The sequence below is a fragment of the Poecilia formosa genome, unplaced genomic scaffold, assembly GCF_000485575.1.
Source record: "Poecilia formosa unplaced genomic scaffold, Poecilia_formosa-5.1.2 Scaffold2, whole genome shotgun sequence".
Classification (NCBI taxonomy): Eukaryota; Metazoa; Chordata; class Actinopteri; order Cyprinodontiformes; family Poeciliidae; genus Poecilia; species Poecilia formosa.
Window position 1 is genome coordinate 1,794,877 of NW_006799941.1, and position 20,881 is coordinate 1,815,757.

Consider the following 20,881-nt stretch of genomic DNA (forward strand, 5'->3'; position numbering starts at 1 on the left):
CCATTTCAATACGACAGACTAGTTGAATATTGTTGCTGACCATCTTCATCCCTTTGATTTTTGTCTCCTAAGTAATCTCAAATTGGTTTCCTAAACATGACAATGAGTGCATTCTGATTAAATTAATATAATACAATACAGAAACTTCTGGAGATGGTGGAACAAGAGATTCGGATCATGTGCAGCTCATAGATCTGCAGCATCTGAGTGATTCTATAATCTCAAGATGGACCAAAATCCCCGATGAACGTTTGCAACATCTTGTTGAATCTAAGCTGTGAAGAATTAAGGCAATTCTAGAAGCAATGGGTCAGGTTTAAGGTATGAATGCTGACAAAAACAAACACGTTAATGTCAGAAAGGTTCAGTAGCACTGTTTGATGTGTCCTCGTGTGTTTATAGAGCAGCAACTCCACTTATTTATAACATGGTGCAAACATGTTCTGAGCTAAACAAAGAACGAGCGATTAAAATAGCTTAATGCAAAGTTGTTGCATGTTCCAGGAAATGGTGGGTTTAAATCAAGTTCTTCAAGCATAAACATTGTCTAAACTGTGAACATGCACTGGAGGTTTCAGCTCCAGTTGGTGAAAGCTTAGAAAACTTGGGTGGTTTCTCTTCTAATCCGTAACACAAACAACCAGATCATTAAGAACATGCATGATCTGTAGGCCCACATGTTTTATTTCTTCTATAATTGAAATAAATATAGTGAAATCAATATAACGTTCTTTTTAAGGAGCTTTTTAAAAAAAAAAACTATTCATCACTATTATTAAATGCTGTTATTTGATCTTTTAAGAGTTCAGAAAGGACTTAGTGAAATATCCTGCATGTGGTTTTAAGTGTTTCTATCAAAGTTCTCACTTTAGACAATGAATTCTATGTATTTAGCTATAAAATCTAACACAGAACAATGTATATCAACATAAAAGTAAAGAGAGTTTACACCCCAGCTTTGACCTCATCAGTCAATATTCTGTTCAGATGACATGTCATCATGGCTGTGCAGCAATAAACAAACCTCAGCACATTAGAAACATGTCCTACATTGTGTGCGTGTTATAATTGATGACCATGAAACAGTGAAAACATTGGAGGCCATATCTGACAGCTGTGGTGTGGCTAATTTCCTGCAGCAAGCTGGGCACATGAATAAGGCCTCTTTAAGGTTTCAGAAGTCATTGCTGATGAAAGAAGCTTGTGGAAATTTAAAGGTGTTGAAAACAAAAATAAATTACCGTGACTAAAGTCAGGTTTGGCTCCTAAGTTGGAAGATGAGAGGGAACATAATCATACGTGTAGTATATTAAATAAAATATCATCTCTATTTAGTCTGCTGCTGAAGGATACAAGTTTATGCTCTATTGAATTTATGGAAAATAATGTTTTTACCTGTAGACACCTTTTCAATGTACTTCAGTTTCCTCTCACAGTTTAAAGTGATTTATGTTAGATTAATTAATGGTTTTAAATTACTTATAAGTGCATATGGCTGTCTGTCTCTTTGTTGTTATAGAATCCGCTAATTTGCCTGCCACATACTGACAGCTGCATCTACACTGTCACCCATCAATCCTGCCCAACGCCTCTGATACACCTACAGATAAGAAAAATAGCTTGATGAAAGAATTTGTTTTGCTACATTGTTGATGCTACACCTTTTCTCTCTGCAAAATCATTCCTGAGCAAACCTGCATTCTCGTTCCACGCTTTTTACAAATTGAAATAAGAATTTCAACAACTTTAAAATAATTAAAGTCCAGTCAGTTAGATTATTTGTATAGAGGTCCAAAACTGACATAATTAAAAATAAAAGCCAAAATATACCTTTTTGTTTTTACTTTTCCTTACATGTGCGTTTTCAACAAGAAATGTATATATTTAGTTTTTTTCTTTTCCTTAAAATAAATATGGATAATTTAACGTCAGTGACATCAAACCAAGCAATCAAACAGTTTTTAGAGTGAATCAACACAGTTATCAGCATTTTAATGAAACGTTTCTTATAGCTTATTATATCATGAGCTTCTGGCAGCTCAGTCTAGAGTAAACAACACATAAACAACACTCACAAAAAATGTCCCTTCAGTTTGGTAAGAGGGGGTTGAACCAGCAAATCAGATGACAGACATTAAGCAAAAACATACCATTAACTCCAGAAATGCCTGATATTTCCTCTTTAAGTTGCATTTCAAAAGGGTGTGTGTCCAGTCAATGGCAGTCATTTAGAGTCTTGATAAAAACATCAGAAAATGTGTTCATAGGTAAATAAGCAACTTGTACTAAGAGCAATGGCTCATAGCAGGAGGGAGGCAGAGATAACATGAAACTAAACAGGTGTTTATTCACCATAAAGAACAGATAAGACAGCACACAAACAGCAGCAACTTGTTTATCATTTGTTTTATTTGTATTTATTAAGTAAACTTCATTTTCCTGTATAGTAACTCATAGACTGATTCATTTTAGATGCATATTTATTTTAGCAAACTATTAGAATTTTTGTGTATTTTTAAAAAAAGAAATACCATTAAAATTAAAGAGAAATGTCTTCTTTCTTTAATTGTGCAACTGTTCAAACATTAAGAAAATGTGACTAATGCTTCAGAGGAAAATAATATTACTGAAAGATGAGATATTTGAGTTTTAATGATCAATAAAACTTTTTGAGTTATGATCAGTAAAGTCATTTAAAGAGGCTGTTAGTCATAACTTTTCACTGAACACCACTGTGAAGTCAAATGGATAAAAACAATAAAAACTGCCTTCCAAACATGAATCCTTAAGTACTTTTCAACATTACTCACCTTCACTTATGTGCTGCATTTGCAGAAGTTTTAAATAATTTGTCTGAGACTTTTTTTTTCTTCCTGTTGGATTACATATTAAAAACTACTCTCGCCAAGTTGCTCCCCTCAAGTAAAAATAGGAATCTTCAGATCATTTTTAAATACTGAACAAGCCACACTAATGAGAGCAAAATGTCATTTTATCACTCATTACCTTTCTCAGATCTACAGAAGTTTTGATGCAGCAAACTGACAAACTCATGCATCAAAAAGTGTAATGTGATAAATCATTAGGGGATCTGCAGAGTCATTAATACGTTTTTGTTGTAAAAGGTTTGGAGAGCCACGATAGAGTTGCATCATTCTATGGCAAAAATGCGTTTGTGAAAATGGAAACTACCCATTAGCATTGCTTGGCCAAAAACAATGAATCATGAGAGTCACATACATCCAAAAGGAAAGAGAGAGAAGAGAAAGAGAGCAAAAAAGACAGGTGTTACGGAAAACAGATAAAGTCTTGGCGTAATAGCCATCCAGGCCAGCTTTGATTCTCTAAGGAGTTTTACACAGAGGATGTCCAAAGAAACAGATCAGGAAAAGGGGAAAGAGGGACAATTCTGCTTTGGAAAACAAAGACACATTGAGTGGTGTGCTTAAGTTTTTTTTTGGGAGGGTAACTGTTTTCCTGTGTCTCTAGTGTGTGAGAGAGAAAAAAAGGTAAACCTTAATTTAAAGCAGAACATCTAAGTTTTGTCCTTTTTATGTATGCCTTAAATTTTGCTGAACTTGATTTGCTGTACTCAGTCATAAGTAAAAAGAACAAAAAATGCTTCTGAATCTGATCTTTCACCTTCTTAAAACTGGGCACTCAGTGCTGTCATTCCTCATGAAAAGCTTTGAAGTTTCTCCCCACCCCACCTCATCTTGGCATCCATCTGGACTCATTCTCTTAAAATAAGTTCAGCTGAGGCATTCTGCAGTCCGCTGCCGTCAGCACAGCTGTGGTGCTCCTGCAGGTCTGACAAAAAAATAAAAAATAAAAGAAAAAACAATCAATACATGGAATAAAAACTCAAAAGACAAAAAGTCTGTGATGTTTGCAGGTCAGCTCTGTACCATTTATAAATAATAGGTCACACAATTGTTAAAGTAGTTGCAAATAATTGTAGGAGTAATCATTTTGAGGAAAACTACATCAGACTGACAGACTACTTTGCAGCATCTGTACAAACAGTGATTGGCAAAGTTAAAATTAATATCCCGAATGTGAAACATGAATATGTCTCGTTTGATTATTTTATATTCAAATGAGAATATAAATTCTCTTTTGAATATAAAATGAGAATTTATTTTCTCATTTTATAGACAAATTTCCACCAGGTGAATGACAAAGTTCTCTATTCTATTCTATTCTATTCTATTCTATTCTATTCTATTCTATTCTATTCTATTCTGATAATGAAACCATAACAGGTGGGATGGACAATCCAAAATTATTTGTTTTATTTTGGGAGTTTTCTAGTAATTGAATAACTTTTTTTCTGAGAGATAAGAAAAAACAATAGACATCAATATGTTGACATACTGATAATTATTTTTGTCAGTCCAAAAATTTCAAAAGTTTATTCTATCTTAAGTTACAGCTTCTCGTTATATTTTTACTCAAATAGTCAAGCTGTATGCATAAATCGGAGGTATGTATAGTCATGTGACAACAACAGGACAACCAGCTACAGCTTTTTTTATTTTACAGTCATATCTAATAAGTAATATGTGTACCAATGAGGCTCTCTATTTTTAATTGATCTGATGTACTATTCTAATTAAAATATGTTTTCATTAGTCAGAAGAATTTTTAAAACGAGCTGAAATAAAGGCTTTCAAACATCCATCTGTACGTAATAAATCAATTCAATGTGTTTCACGTAGTGATAAAGATCCTGAAATAAATGGACCTTTTGATAATATTCTAATTTATCAAATGGGTCTGTAGTAGTCATTGCCAGATGGGAAACCAGGAGGAATGACCCACACTTCTTTGGTTGTTCCTCCTGGTTTCCCCACTGCCCATTTTGGTGGTGAATAAAATTTATGAAACCTTCACACAAATGACCATTTGGGCCTTGCAGAGTGTTTGCCCGACATTGAAACTCGTAGTGAGTTATGTCCTCTGAACACAAGCTTGCTGCAGCCATCTTGCTCCAGCTGAATCAATATAAACCTCCGCTGTCACAATGGTGCACTCCTGACCCCAGCCCACTCAACAATATGCTCTCCCTCTCACACACACACTCACACACAAATATATGCTTAGTCATAGAGTCAGGGAAAGACACACAGACTCAATTACACACTCACACATACAAGACACCAGACCATTCCCAAACACAAACATTCCTCACACCCAAATGAATTTCTCAGCTCTTTGCTCCGACCTGTGCCCTCTTACACATCAGTCCCATTACGCATATGACCTTATTAAATGGCTCCAGTGATTCATTCCTCTTTTAACATTATATTTGGTGGTGATACAAAGTCTGATCCTACATCTAACAATAAGAAACTTCTGAGTGTTTATGATCAGTATTAATCTCCTATCAAGTGAATTCTCCCACCACTGAATGAGAGACACACAGGCAAACTACTGCAACAAATCCCAGCCACAAATCAAAGCCTGGGTATGTAAGAATATGCAGACGATTATCCAGGCGAGCAAAAGGCAGACCTGGTTGGTTTACAGTCCAATCAGCAGCAGCAGTCACTGAAAAGCAGCAAAAAGGGTTTAGGGTCACAAACTGGTCTTGTACAAATCTGACTTTTTGACTTATTACAGTTTGCCAAATGAAAAATATCTATAATGTAAAGAGATGATTTGTAACTTTTTGATCTTTTTTGTCTTTGGAGCTGAAGATTTTTAATTTAAGAATGACAGTTTGTCTGAGCTTTAACTATCTCTGATTTGTCCAGGGTCTCCTGCCTCTTGCCCCCACCTCAGCAGCCCAGACAAGGACCTAGTGAGTACAAACAACTGGTGGATGGCTTAATATGCTTATATTGCAGATGATAATACTTCATTAGCAACAAAATGTAATGAAATTGCCTCACAGAGCTTAACTTAAACGAAAGAATAATAATAAAAAAAAACATATTTCAGACTGCTGCCTGTTTTCTGTTGCTTGTTTTTCATGCATAATTTTATGTTTTAACAGCAAATCTGACCAAGATATGTATTTTCAAAGTGAATAGAGGCTTCTTTTAGTTTCTGGTGCTGAAATAGAAAAATACACCAAGGATTACACTGCACAAATTAACAATAACGTAGTCTAACTCGGCTCCCCAATCTGCTTGTTTTGAGAAGTGGTGCCAGTTTATTTCTCTTTCAGCTCGTTCCATCCAGTCTGCAGGTTACGATCAGTGCTCTGGCTGACTCTGTAATCTGGCTGAAAGCAGGCCACATGGCTCTCCATCTCGTGAGGAGATCCCTCTGTTTGACTACTCATTCTTTTCAGCCGGGACCTAAGCCTCTGAGGAATGCTGAACTCTCAGACTCAGACTGCGAGTGCAAAGTGGGCATGTGCAGTATAAGATGTGCGTACCAGTTTTTTTTTCACGGTCATGAGTCATTTATTCTGATTATCTGCAGTGCAATTATCTGCAGAAGTCCGTTAACAATGCAATGCGCAGAGAAATACACATCAGTGTTTCACTTTAAAAGTGCAAGCTGACCAATAAGTTTTGCTGTGACTGGCAACATTTCTATTCAAACTCTTGTCCCTTTTTAGGCCTTCAGATTCTTACAGAATTATGGTTCTGAGGCACACGTGTCACAAATGGGTCCAGCTGAACTCATTAACCCAGAGGACAATGAAGTAGGTCACTTCTAACTTTCACCGCTGAACATGTGCGCAGACACTAAGCGTATTATGTGAAAATAGCTGGCAAATCATCTTAAAGACTATTTCAAAGCACGTTTACTTGAAATTAAAACCAATGTTTTCATGTTATCTGTAAAATAGTCTGTAGAAACGAGATACACTTTCAACGTGTCACCAGCCTATCAGAGGGAAATACACTGGAAAAATAACCAGTGGAAACGGGTCTTAATGTCTTCTTAATTGAGTAAACTTTTTAGAAAAACGTGTTACGCTTTTGTGGTTTTTTACTAGTGATGCGTAAAAAAAACTTTAACATCTTCATGATCAGATTTTCAGGTCTGAAATCCCAACTTTCAGAAAGCAGTGTGGGTTCGTTTCTCCTGGCTAAAGACCAGAGTGAAGGAACAGGGTGGAGGTCTGTTCTCTGGCAGCTCAGGTATTTTATATAGGACAGCATCTCCTCATTCCTGCTTCCTTTAATCCATCCTCCTCCTCTGCTCTTTCTAGAACTCCTGCTTGGTAACCTCAGAGTCTCATCAATAGCCTTTTTATTGGGTTTGTTTAGTCATAAACACAGGTTTAAAAGAAGAAGGTAAAAACTGTTGACGGTGGCCAGTTTCCAAAAGCAGTGGTGGTGAGGGCAAAGAAAACATGAACAGAGGTTGGAATGAATGAAAAAGCCAGGGAGGGAAGAAATGAAGGCAGAAAGTGGCAGAAAGTGTGCATATGTGTTTGTAAAAAGGCTGCACAGTACTCTCTGGTGTCCTAAGGTGAGCTCCAGCAGCAGGACATGGTAAGAGGCTGGACCTTGTGCTCCCTCCTTGATGCTCTGACACAAAGGAGCTCTGTGTGGCGAACGTCAGGAATGCTGGGAGATGTCAGGCTGTGGAAAAGCGAAGGGAAAGGTGGACTTTGGGGAGAGAGCAAGGTATGAAGGGAAGGGTGTGTAGGTAATAGATACGGATGGTGAAGAATATTTAGTAATAATAATACACTGTGCTGTACAAAAACTGCAGCTTGTTCAAACTGAAAGCATCCACTATTTGTTTTTATATTCTCTTTTTTATTAACTTTAAAGACCTGTTCCTGTTCCTCAGTTGTATTTGATATTGTTTACCTTTGCAGTGATGCATTTTTCCTTGTTTTTAATTGCATTCAGGGCTTATAGTTTCTGATGTATTTTTATTTTAACTCAGCTAAACACCAATAAGAAAAGGAAGTATTGTAAATGCCTCTGTGAAAAAAGCAACAACAACAAAAAAACACAACAAATATCTATTGTATTCAGCCTAAGAGATCTTATTGTACTGTATCATTTTATTAAAGTCTGAAATGATCAACTCTTTTAATTAGTCACCATGTCTTCAGTACTGAATATAAACCAAATACATTGTTAACAAGTGAACTATTAAAAGTCCACTATGAGTGTTAGCTTCATGACGGCATATTGAACTTTGAATAGGTTCTTAGATAGGTTCTTAGTCTCTATCAATAGATTGATAGAGACTATCACTAAACTACTGAGTTTTGGAGCATATCTTTAGGTTTTCCCTAAAGGTCTGGATAATAACACTGGGTAAAAATGTTCAATCAACATTCTCAAGGTTATAGGAAATAACATTTTCTATTATTCATAAGATGTGACTCAAGAGAAAAAGAACAACATCCTAAACACAAATGACTGCAGAAATTTGAAATGTATATAAAAAAAAAATGTTTCGCCTGAAAGTCTGAGGAAAGTGAAAGGAAGTAAGATAATTTTACAAGTGTTATAATGATTCGGTGACTGAGTCTAAGCATCTCCCAAGCTGTTGCTCTTGTGGAGCTTTTCTGGTGTGCCATGGTCAGTATCTGTCAAAAATGTTCCTATGGCGAAACAGTGGTGAATCAGCATTAGGGTCAAGAGCCCAATGATGCATGTGGGGGAGGAATGCTGGTCTGTGTGGTCTGATCCAACAGATGCAGTACTGTAGCTCAAACTGGAAAATAACCTGATGCTGTTTCTGACAGAGAATTGTCAGAACATTAAGTGCATCATGGTCAAACATCCTTCAAAATCCCTAGGAATGAATGGGAATGTGTTTTCCTTCTACACTTGTTACCCCCATGGCTAAAATGGCTCTGATAAGAACAAGACAAAGGATGTTTTACATGTATGATTTACAAAATACTTTCCTTTTGAATATGACATTTTTGTTGGTTGGTCATTGAAGAAACTAAGGCAAAAAAAAAAAAAGATCAATTCAAATCAAAAGGTAATTTAAAGGATTCTAAATCTCACAGATGAATATAATGATGGGTTTATTCTGAGAAGAAATTAATATGCAGTTAAACAGCACCTGGGTGTTCTGCTACATGCTAAGGGGTTAAAAATATGGTAAAATTTATTAAATATCCATCATATTTCAACATAGCAAATGATTCATTTTAGCACTTTTTTTTCTTTGTTGTGATCGCTAACATGGACAATAAAGCAAAGCTAACAAGGCAAACAGTTCTGATTCTGCAACAAAATTTAAATATGTGTGTAAATTTGTCCTGGGGAAGCAAACCACCAACTATGAATAAAATAAGAACGTTGAAGGAGGCGAAACAAGGTGACATCTCCCACTATGAGCCCTTGTGGAGCTCAAGAACTCGGAGATTAAGAAGGAGGCTGAAATCATCTTTCTTGTTACTTAACTGGAAGTGGTTTCATTGCTAAGACAGGTAAACATTTTGACCAAAAAGCCATATCAAGGTTCAGAACAGAAAGAAATGGAAAATATACATTCCACTTCTACAGATATCTACATCTTTCACACTTATACCAGTGCTATAATTAATTTTCAGATGGTCATTGCTGGTATGACTTATTTTTTTTAAATAACAGTATGTCTGACATATGAAACCGTTTATGTTTGGAAGCTCCAGACATCTGAAATATCACCACATGTTCACCAGACAACAAACCTACACTACAGTGTTTACTGGATACAGTCGGGGAGGTTGCATACAGCACATGTGTTTCATTTAAAGTACATTGACAGTAAGAGGGGGTACGGATAGCAAGTAAAAGAATAGAGGTAACCAAGACAAAGCAGATGTTTAAGAGCAGAAAGTCTGGAGCTGGGTGACAAACTAAAGAAAGTTTTTGTTAATGTTTCAGAAGTCATCAGCAGACCAGCCCTCCAGCTGGGAGAACAGATTGGGGATAAAACACATCAGCCTTGTCAAATGCTGATTTCATTGAGGAGTATCAACATTTACATATTTAATGATTGATAAATCAACTAAAATGACTGTTAATAAATATTGTTTTCTGTTTTGTCTTTTTGTTTTGTGTTCTCTGTCTGGCAGTATTATGATGTTGCTTTATGTAGTTTTGCACTTAGCAGTATGAACTGTAGCTCTGTAGTCCTGATGTTTTTATGTCACAACTGTAAAATATCCAATAATTACTACAATAATAAAACTACAGAACATCTGTTATAGACTGCAACAAAGCCAAAAAAGGTTTAGGTCATTCTAACAGGCTTCAAATTCATGTTTTTGTGAACTGCAGTGCTGTTATTTCCAGACATGTCAGGTACAGAAAAATAACTCTTTCAAAATCTTATTTCCACTGGATGCAGTAAACTTTAAAAAGACAAGCTGTGCTATTATTGAGGGTGAAAAACTCACAAAGAATATTATTATGGACCTTGGGAACAGAAAGTCAATGAGGCTTAAAGAAATTCTGGAAACCCCTTTTTCTTTTGTATTTTGCAGCAAATAGCACTTTCTAAAATGCTCTTTTGTGTGTGTTTTTTTAAATCTATGTAATGTCTTTTTCTCTTTTTAACTGTTGCGTATTTCACAGATTTTGTCGTGTTTTCAAATATGTGTAGATGCTGTAATACTTGAAAATGTAAAAAAAAAAGTTTTAAAATTAAGAAAGCAAGGGTAAGAATTAGGACACATAATTAAACTCTGACTTTTTGAAGTCAGAATTGTTGACTGCAAACACGTGTTTCTCACTGAAATAACGTTTGAGTATGTCTTTTTCTTTTTGCAATGCTGCCTTGAAGAATTAAAAGAGTTCTTTCAGAGCTCTGTAGATTTAAATAATTGTGTCTGAATGCAGAGAAACACTGTAAACGCTGATCAAGGCAGGAAGTGGGTCACTGGGCCAGCTTATATGGGTGAACCTGCGTGAGTGGACAAAAGATCCATGTTCTGGACATGTTTAAGTTAATGCACTGTACTTATGGTTGTGATAACCACATAATGTTTTTACAGAAACTTGAAGGCTAAGTGTGGAAAAAATGTGGACTCTGATGTTATATTCTGTTACGATGAACAATAATCGGGTTGTGTGTTCAAGTATAAGAGTTCAATTCAAATCCATCTGAATAAACCCAATGTGTGTAGAAATAAACTGCATGTGTGGAAATAAACTGCATGTGTGTGGCCTTGTATTTGCTATATTGTAACACATACGACATTGTGAGGACTGTTCGCTCCTTATGAGGTCCAAAGCCTGGGCCCCATAAGAAGAAGTGCTGTTTTTGGGTTAAGTTTAGAACTAAGGTATACAATAAGTTTAGATTAGATTTAGGGTCAACCATATACTGGTAATGGTTAGGTTTAGTATTAGGCTAGGTTAGAAATGATTGAAAAATGGATGGAAGTCAAAAATGTACTTGTGAGAGATGTGTGTGTGTGTGTATGTGTGTGTGTGTTTAACATGCTTGAATAAGTTGCAGCAGTATTTAATGCACTCTATGGAAGTGTGTGAGGCTGCAAAAAGGTCTGCTTTTGAACCAAGGTTTATTATGCTGGTTGGCAGAAAGTAGAGGCACAAATTACAGACTGTAAATTAAGGAAAATTAAATAGTCATTTACATTCTTATCAAGAAAAAGTATCTAGAATGGCAGTGTTGGCCTTGAAATAAAGACTTTCTTCCATAAAGACAGCTCAATATAAGAAAATAGGACAGTGGGCTATAAAAGATCCTTCACACCATTACACCACCATCACCAGCCTGACCTGTTGATGCAACCAATGATCTCCCCATGTCTTCTACCCATTTATATCAAATCCCAACTCCACCATCAGAATAATGTAGATGAAACTGAGACTTATTGAACCAGCAAAGGATTTACCAATTTGTCACTGTCCAAATTTTATGAATTTGTGCAAATTATAGCTTCAGTTCTTAGCAGCGGTAGGCCATCTGTTTCAGTGTTTTATTTGTTGTGCATACAGTGAAGGTAGTTGGGAGGCCTGGGTTGCAGGGAGTGGCTTTACAGATGCCTTTCTGTCATCTCAAACCAGACTGCCCATTCCTGAGAGATAATTGTACGTAAAAACATCCCAGCAGATCAGCGGTTTAAAAAAAAAAAAAAAAAAAAAAAAAAACCTAGCCCATCTGCCATCATTAAGCATGGGAGACTTGTAAACTCTTTCCATTCAGATGCTCAGGTCAAACTTTTACAAGTTGTGTTTACAACATTTAGATGCTTGAATGCCTTGAAGTGCTTCCATGTGTCCTAATACTGTGAAGTGGCCATTAAGTTTATGTCCCTTCTGTTTTGTTGTACCCTAGAATGACCTGTGTAGAATTAGGATATGTCTGCTACCTCCCTGACCTAATATTACATAACCTATTGGAAGTGGGCTGACAATTTTGATGAACACTACAAGCATCCACATATTAAAAAAAATATTTGTCAGCTGCACTGAGCATACGGTTGTTTCAGCTCTAAAAGGCTTAATGTTTTGCAGCTACTGCATCAGTAGGTCCCATCTCATCAGTTTTATTTGGGTAATTTTCACATCTCATTAAAAGGAGGAAAAGGAAAACTTGAGGAGGAATGACATAAATATCCGCCCCATGTTTTTGTTCTAAGCAATGCAGGGGGAGAAAGGAAGAAGCTGATTAACCCTGTTGGGGTGCCAGTCTTGATTATTTTATCCCCCAGAAAGTCTTCTGGGAAAGAACAAGTGGTTGCTTGTGAAACTGAGAGTCAAATCCACCTTTTTTAAGCTTTATTTTTCTTTAGATCAACCTAAATGCAAATCTACAAGTGTGTCCTTTTACATTTTCAAGAGAGAGCTTTTATGAGACTGATTTTCTGAGATTCTGCAATCTGTGCTGCTCTGGATAAAATATGTCATTTTTTTAAAATCAGTAACAGTTCCAGACTAATCCTGTATAGCTCAGAAAATTGGAGCAAAAAGCTGTAATTAATCTAAACAAGAGCAGGGATCACAATACCTTTAACCTCTACTTAAAATGAAAGAAACTTTGGTTAAGTGAATTGTCCCAAAACAACAAAGGCTGCATAAGCCTCTTTCAAGTGTTTCTGAAGTGGAGTTTGCGATTTTGCAGATGTAGATGGTGGTAAAACAACAAAAAGCTGCCAGCAGAAAGAACTATTGGGTTTTGTTGTGTAGCCTTCATCGTTAGTCTTCAGCCGCATTAATAATATACATTTAACAACCACAAAACATACCTTGAAACTTACTTTGTAGTTCTCCATACCTTCCTTAGATTTGTGTGCAAAAATTCAAACCGATGGAAAGAAAAGCAAATCTCTACTTATTTCAAGAGACAAAAGCATAAACTAGTAAATGTAAGTTGCCTCACTGAAGCAATATAAGTAAACTGTCCTGTGGCAAATGTTCTTAAAATTTGCAAAGAAGTTAAATAAATTGTATTTATAAGTGGTTGGCTACAAAATACCTGACAGTGGGAAGCATTTCTGTATTTTTTTTACCTAGTAAGTATAAAAAGAAGGCTTTAGAAATCAGGAAAGTTCATGCTATATTTATGTGCTGTAAAAACATTGACCTTGGGAGTATTTTAGGGTTTTGTTAGTTCAATATTGGAATGCACCGCTGCATTACCTCTGCAAACGCAAATTCAGAAGCCTCCCTCCAAATGTACAGAACAAGTGCAAAGCCCATGCCCCAGTCTCAGTGGTATTGCCCCAATGTGGCTATTGGCTTATTAGTGCTCAGTTGGTTACCATTAGAAAGGCTTTGTTAACTGCTGGAATTTCAAACAAACTGAACCTCAGCTCTGCTTGTTTCCCTCTAACCTCTCTCACCACCCATCATGGTTTTTCATGCAGTTTCCATGGATACTCCTGGCCCTCCCACAAGTGGAGGTCAACATCAGGGACCTCCAAGACCAATACTGGCGTTCCAGAAAGTGACTCAAGCACATGATGTGTTAAAAAAAATAGTTGGTTTCCTTTGTTTGGTTGTAGTTTTGAACATTTGCAGACACTTAAGTCTGAATATTAGCCAAAATATAAGCAGAGCATGTCATAGAGAATATTTTGCAGACTTAGTGGAGGTTTAATCATTCTTAACCTGCATATCAAAATTGTATCTGCTAACATGATGGTGGCAAAGTATTTATTGCATTTAGGAGTTAACTATTTTTTCCCCCAAGAACTCAAACCCTCAATTTTCAAAATTGTTCTTAAATTAGATGTGTGAATTTGTGTGAATTAGATGTCTCAATGTTGTAAGTGTTTGGTGATATAAGTGGTACAAACCACCCTATTGTAATATAAATCTTTCAAATAACTTGAAAAGTTTTGCAGGAGAATGAAGCCCAGATGAGCCCACATTGTTCCAGTATCCAGGCGATGCCTCTGGTTTGTGGTACAATAGCACAAGCAGCAAAAAACTATAATCATCAATTTGTGACTAAGGAGGTCAGGAATCAGGTGGGTGTTGCTCAATAGAGAATGCATCAAAGTTGTTTCGAAAGAGATGAAATCATGCATTGTATAGAATAGTAGGTTTGGCTGCAGGACTGAGTCTCTTTTGTTGAATCATACTCTTGGGTCTTACTCATGCTTTCAGACTGTCCCATCTGGATCAAAGCTTCATTTGTCCTGCATGTAGTTTTTTCCTCATGTGACAAGGAAAACAAACAGTTGGATAAAAAGCATATTTTTTTGTACTATTTTGCTCCCACTCTATTTCTCTTAGCCTTTGTGTCTTTAGGGAAGACACTTCACCCGCCTTGCCTGCTGGTGGTGGTCAGAGGGACAGTGGCATTGGAGCATGGCAGTCTCACTTCTGTGCAAATTGCTTTGGAGTCCTCTGGACTTGATAAAGCGCTGCACAAGTACAGATAACTAACCATTTTTTGTGAGAAGAGTGTGTAGGTATGGTTTTTTGTCCTGTGTTTTCCCCTGTGATGGACTAACAACCTGTCCAGGACGTACCCCGCTTCTCGCCCAATCACTGCTGAAGATAAAGACCCGCCCTCCTGCCACTCTGCAAGAATAAGCAAGTATAGATCATGGATTGATTTTTGTGAGGTATTGGTAGTGATTATGTGGAGAACTCAAAGCCCTAACCTAATGGATATCCTCTAACAAAACTACCATTCATTCTCCTTCTTAGAGAAGAAATTTTCTTATTAAACACTGAAAGAGTCGTGAGCAGATCTGCTAAGACAACACACAGGGCAAAATCTCTGCCGCTGTGGATTAAGATCTGCTTGTTGTCAGTCACATTCAAATATTCACACAGGCAAAAGTAGCCATGAATCTGCAGCCCACAGAACTGCAGGGAGGATATAAAAGGCCAGACATTTTTCCTCCACAGGATGAAGGTGCTTATAGAATTTGAGGAAGGGGGACCCTGAGTCTGCAATACTACCAGCTGTGTGTTTGAATCATTAATCAATCTTTAAATTTGCTGTATCTTATGCAGATCTTTGATAAGTACTTGAATAGATGTCAAATGATAACAATTTGTTACTTCACTGTCCCAGATTCAGAAAGGAAAATTTCCTTTTTGGTGTTGAATTATGCAAAGAATGCCATCCGAAGGCCAGACATCCTGGCCATGCTTGATTAACAGATAATCCAAAGTCTACTTTTTTTTTCTAATCAAAGCACAATCTCTCTCTTGTGAATGAGTTTGATGAAAGCCTGTTTACATTGGCAGCACATCTGCTTTTATAGTAATATGAAAGACAAAGATGGGACGATGATCAAAAGGGAGAAAGAGCTTTGGGTGGCCTTAGAGCTTCCGATTGCCCAATATTGTGTTTTGGAAAAAGCTTTATTATGTTTAGGGGGGTCTGAGTTTTCAGTGGGCACCAGCCTGAGCCTGGACATCCTGTTTCCTGAGGGAAAGATGTTTGTCTCTCCCCCCTTTCTGTCCTGGGGAGTTCCCTATGGTGCTGGACAAAGTTGAAGGCCATGATTGTTGATGTGTTAAATGAAAACGTGTTTGAGTTGTGTTTGGATGTGAGATGAAAGTGTCCAGCAGAAGATAACTACATTAGTATGGTCAGTGTATCAAAGAGTGGCTGTCGGTATGTGAAATCCTGGAGAAATAAAAATTTAGAAAGTTTTTTTTTTTTTTCTGTAGTATTGCTTCAAGTCGTTCTTTTGCATCAAAATGAATGACTCTGGAAGTAATCTATCCTGCCATGGAAAATCTGCTAAACATCCAAGGCAGAGTTCATGCAACCTCTGTATATCTCAATAAGTTTGAACTTGTGACTTAAAAGAAAAAAAAAATCACAGTTTTGTTGCCAGAACAATTTGAATAAATGACTTGTGAAGCCAAGAACACAAAATAGCACTCACATCTCTGTAAGAACAATGCAGAGCCTCTTTTGATACTCTGAAAAAAAACAACATATAAATATAATCTTTATCCGTCTGAACAATAGCTCCTGCTTTTGTTCAGACAAAAGTTTTCGATTTGCTTTTTAAAAAAAATAAATCTACTAGATTTCCCTGTAGAATAAAATGAGGAAAAAATAGCTTCAATCAGACTATTGAATACAGAAAACGTTCATTGCGACCTTTTGTTTTTCCCAGATGCCAGAATAAAAGAAGTAATACTTTTCTACTTTTTTTTTCCTTTTTAAATATTTAGACTGAACTTTTCTAAACCTCTGATATACACACATTTTACAACAATTTTAAAAAATGTCCAAAATGGTTTTAACATGGCCAAGTGGTAAAAGAAAGTGATAACTTAGCCAAGTCTTGTCAACAGTATATTAAAGACATAAAAAATTACAAAAGTAGTTTTAATCACAGGTTGAGTATTTAAATAATGAAGTAAAATGTGTTAGAAAAGTATTATAAGGTCTACAAACAATGTTTCACAAAATAGGATTGGAAGGAATTAGCACATTTCTCCCTTTGCTGTTCATAATATCCCTAAACAATTCAAGGAATCTTGAGGAATTTCAGGGTGTAAAGGTCAAGGGTGCCAGCCAGAGCTGCACTCCCCCATAAGCTCTGATCAGAAAGCAACCCATCAAAAGCAGCCATTCCTCAACAGCTGGTATAGCTACATAGGTAGAGTATTATTAAGATTTTATTTTCTTTAATATGAAGATACAACGTCTGCCATAAAAGTGGGACTTTTAGCTTCCTTGTTAAAAATATGAACAAACATAAGAACATAATTCTCATGTGTCAACTGAAACAATTATCTTTATTTTTAGGTGTTTTCCGTGCACAGAGTTCTAAAACAGGCGTCCTTCCCTCTAAGAAGCAGATTAGGGGGTAAGGAATGCAGTAATTTGAGTGCGCTAAGAAGAAGATGAATGGAGGAAAAGTAGCTGGGCTGGGTTTTAGGATTTACTAGAGGTATGACTTGAATATATCTCCTCTTATAGAAAGTATATGATCGTTTTTCTCTCAAAACAATGAGTTTGGAAAGTGCAGCATTCCAGGAAAATCTGCAAATTTGAAGGAAGCAAATGTACTGTGTAGTTGGAATACTTTGCTTATGTGCTTGTTCATTTTGCAGTTTCCTTGTATAAAGTAACTGACTATCTGGGTACATACCTGTGCGGCACACTTCACTAAATGTGGACGCTCCACCTGATCATTGGGTCTCTCTCAGTCTGCCAGAGACAATTACCTGTCATTCATCACTTTCCACCTGCAGCAACCTCATCAGAAGCCATGAACATGTGATGACAACTTAATAGACACCTGGTTTGACCTTCAGCTGAGGGGTTAAGGTTACCATGGAAACAGATGGCTTATCCATGCCAAAGGTTTATGCAGGGTTTATGGCAAAAATGTGTTGTCATGATTAAACTATCTTCCATTTTCCAACATGTGAAAGCAGGTAAGACAAGCCTTATTCGTGTCACCAGAACAACGACATATGTTGTATAGATAAGCAGACACAGTTAAGAATCACTAGTTAATAGGTTCTTGGCATGTCAACTCTCGAGTTCAGGGATATGCAGCTGGGTCACTTCCGGTCTTTTGAAAATTACTTTTTATACAAGGTATTTGCAGGGACTTCCCAGATAGACTATCAGATTTGTAAATCACCATTCAAAGCACAGACGAGTAAATTAGAGGGAAACTTGAAGATATGTTCCTCATCTTACATCCAAGGTTTAAAAGTTGTAGCTGTCTGCCTTTAGTCTATGCTACTAGGCATTATTCCTTGACATTGATAGTACAAAAATGTGCTAATTAGTTGTCTATGGACATTCTTACTCATTTAAGGGGAAAATGTTTTATCTAATATTTTCAATTTGTTTTTAAGTACATATTGCTGTAATGAGATATTGTATTGTGTGAAAGTAGGACAGCACCTACCGGTTATTTGCAGGAGTTCAAGTTTGAATTTATTGCATGTCCCGAAAAGTACGGTCATGTTCCATGAGGCTTCTGTGTTATTTATTTATTTATTTATTTATTTATTTATTTATTTATTTATTTTATTTTTGTATGTGTTTTATGATGTGTTCAGAGAGGGAGGGTCCTCCCTGGACAGTTTTCCTGTCCATCGCAGGGCAACACAGAGACAGAAAAGACAAACTACTATGCTCACACAGATTCACATCTAAGGATAATTTAGAGAGATAAATAACCTGATTGTCATGTTTTTGGACTATGGGAGGAAGCTGGAGTACCTACAGAGAACCTACGCATGCACAGGAAGAACATGTAAACTCCATTCAGACAAACACCAGGCCAGCATTCAAACCCAGGACCTTATTGCTGAAAGGCAACAGTGCTACCACCTGCACCACTCAAGTCTATATTTCTGTTATTTATGATGATTTTCTGCTTACAACTAGTGAAAACATGGCATTAAAAATTAGAATATAACATCAGACAACATGCATATTCTAAGTTCTTGATTATGAGTTATTTGATTAGGTTGTAGGTCAAACCTAAACAAAATGTAATGACTCAAAAATGATCTCTCTAAAGGTGGTTCTCTGAGATGTAGTTCCTGTTTTAAGTGTTTTTTAGTTCCTGCTATGATGATGATGTTGAGGCTGGTACTGCCATGTGCAACCATAGAGCTACTCTGCTGTTCCAGACTACCCACTTCTCCCAGCTTAGCATGCCAGTGGTTCCTCATTCATGTCCTAAGACTGTTGAAAGAAACAGTACAAAAAAAGCATAGCGAATGACGGTAAACATAGAAAACACCAACAAAATTATTAGATTTAACTAAGAATGTCATTGGTGAGTTATTTTTTTTTTCTAGGTACATCACCTAGATTCAGTTCAAATTGTGTTATAGTTTGGCTTTCTCACATAGTTTCAGTCTGCTGCTTTGTGCCAGTAGTTTATAAACACACTTCACATGCATATGGGGGATTATAAATCACTGATGGGAGTTTGTTGATGAGGCTCTAATTGTGTTGAGGTCAGTGGTTTGGGGGCAATAAGATTGGAAACACTACAACGGAGGAAGAAATTAGGGAAGGGGGAAAAAGGATAATAAAGCAGAAAGAGAGGGAGAGAGGGAATAGAATCATCAGCCATTCGCTGTGATTTTATTCATGGGCTACTGGATGGGAACATTGGGTTCTCTGTGTCTATAAAGGTGATGTCTAGTTAGAGATGCTATCTTTACCTCGTCTGTACAAAGGCCTCATACAAAACAGACAGTTGGCCAAAGCCACAGGTCTACCTACTGAACCACACAGCTCAGCTAGACTGTCTGCCAGGAAAAGTCTGCCACCTACAGGCAGGAACAGGAGTTAAAATAGGAAGAAACAGACTGCTTTATATATACTTCTCCAGCTAGCTTGTTTAGCAAGGTTAGATTGCTAACCTTGCTAAAGGTTAGCAATCTAACCTTTATACAACTTATAATTGTATAATAGTACAATTATAAGTTGTACTATTATAATTCATAATAGTACAACTTGAAGAACAGTTTTTAGAAAAAAAAAAGCTTGACAGAAAAAAAAACACATCTCTCTGAAAGTAACCTAACATAACTTATTTTTGCATGATTTGAACATGGTGTAGGAGGAATGATGACATGGGCTCTCTGCATACACATGACCTATATCTCTTGTAGTTATAATGGGTCATGGATTCCTTTATATATGTGCATATTCTGCAGATAAATGTGTGGCCATATTTTTGAGAGCTGAAGTTTGTTCAAAAGTGGTTCATGCAATGGGACGATGATACAAACTATATCAATAAATCTTGAAGAGATCAACTGAAAAGCTTTCTGAAAAGTCAAGGTCCAGACCTCTGTCTCATTGAGATGTTGTGGTTGAAGCTGTCATAGATCAGTAAATGTGGGTGTAATTCTCACTTGAACTTTTTTTCATTTATTTGTACAACTAGCCAGCATCTATTTAGATACTCTTGCATAAATACATAGATGCTGATATGACACAATTGTATTCATTCTCTTCAACTCAAATGTTTTGACTTGTGTGTCTGATAGGCAGAACAATATTAATCCAACCAATCATATAACTACTGCTACAAAACTGCTGCCTTTTTTTAGACTTTTGTTTTTTTGGAAGAAATAGGCTTGCTCTGCTGCAGCTCCTAGAAGGTCTGGTTGTGCTCCATGCTGCAGGTATTTCCTTTTGGCAAAACTTTGCTGCTCTTGATGAGACATTTTGACTAACAGGGGGGAAGATGAGAGGAGGGAAGGAGGTGGCTGGGAAGATTTAGTTTTCTGTAATGGAAAAATCGCCAAGTGTTACATAAAGCGCAGATCGTGCACACAGTAGCATTGCACTGCAGACACTCGCTGTGTTGCTGCCACATTTCATGTGAGGGAGCAAACCTACCATTGATGCAGGAATTTCTCTCATTTTTATCTTTTCCCTGTCTTCTGTTTTCAATTCCTCTTCACTCTCTCTGACTTTGTACATTTCACTATGCTTTCACTTACTCTGCATCGATTTTCCCACCTTTCTCATCACTTCTTGGCCTTTTTTTCTTGTAGTT

At 36.7% G+C, this 20,881-nt stretch overlaps 1 protein-coding gene across 1 annotated transcript in view; it reads left to right on the plus strand.

Moving 5' to 3' along the window:
• Positions 1-20,881, plus strand: part of nckap1l (NCK associated protein 1 like) — a 67,372-nt gene that overhangs the window by 16,262 nt on the left and 30,229 nt on the right. The window lies entirely within an intron of this gene.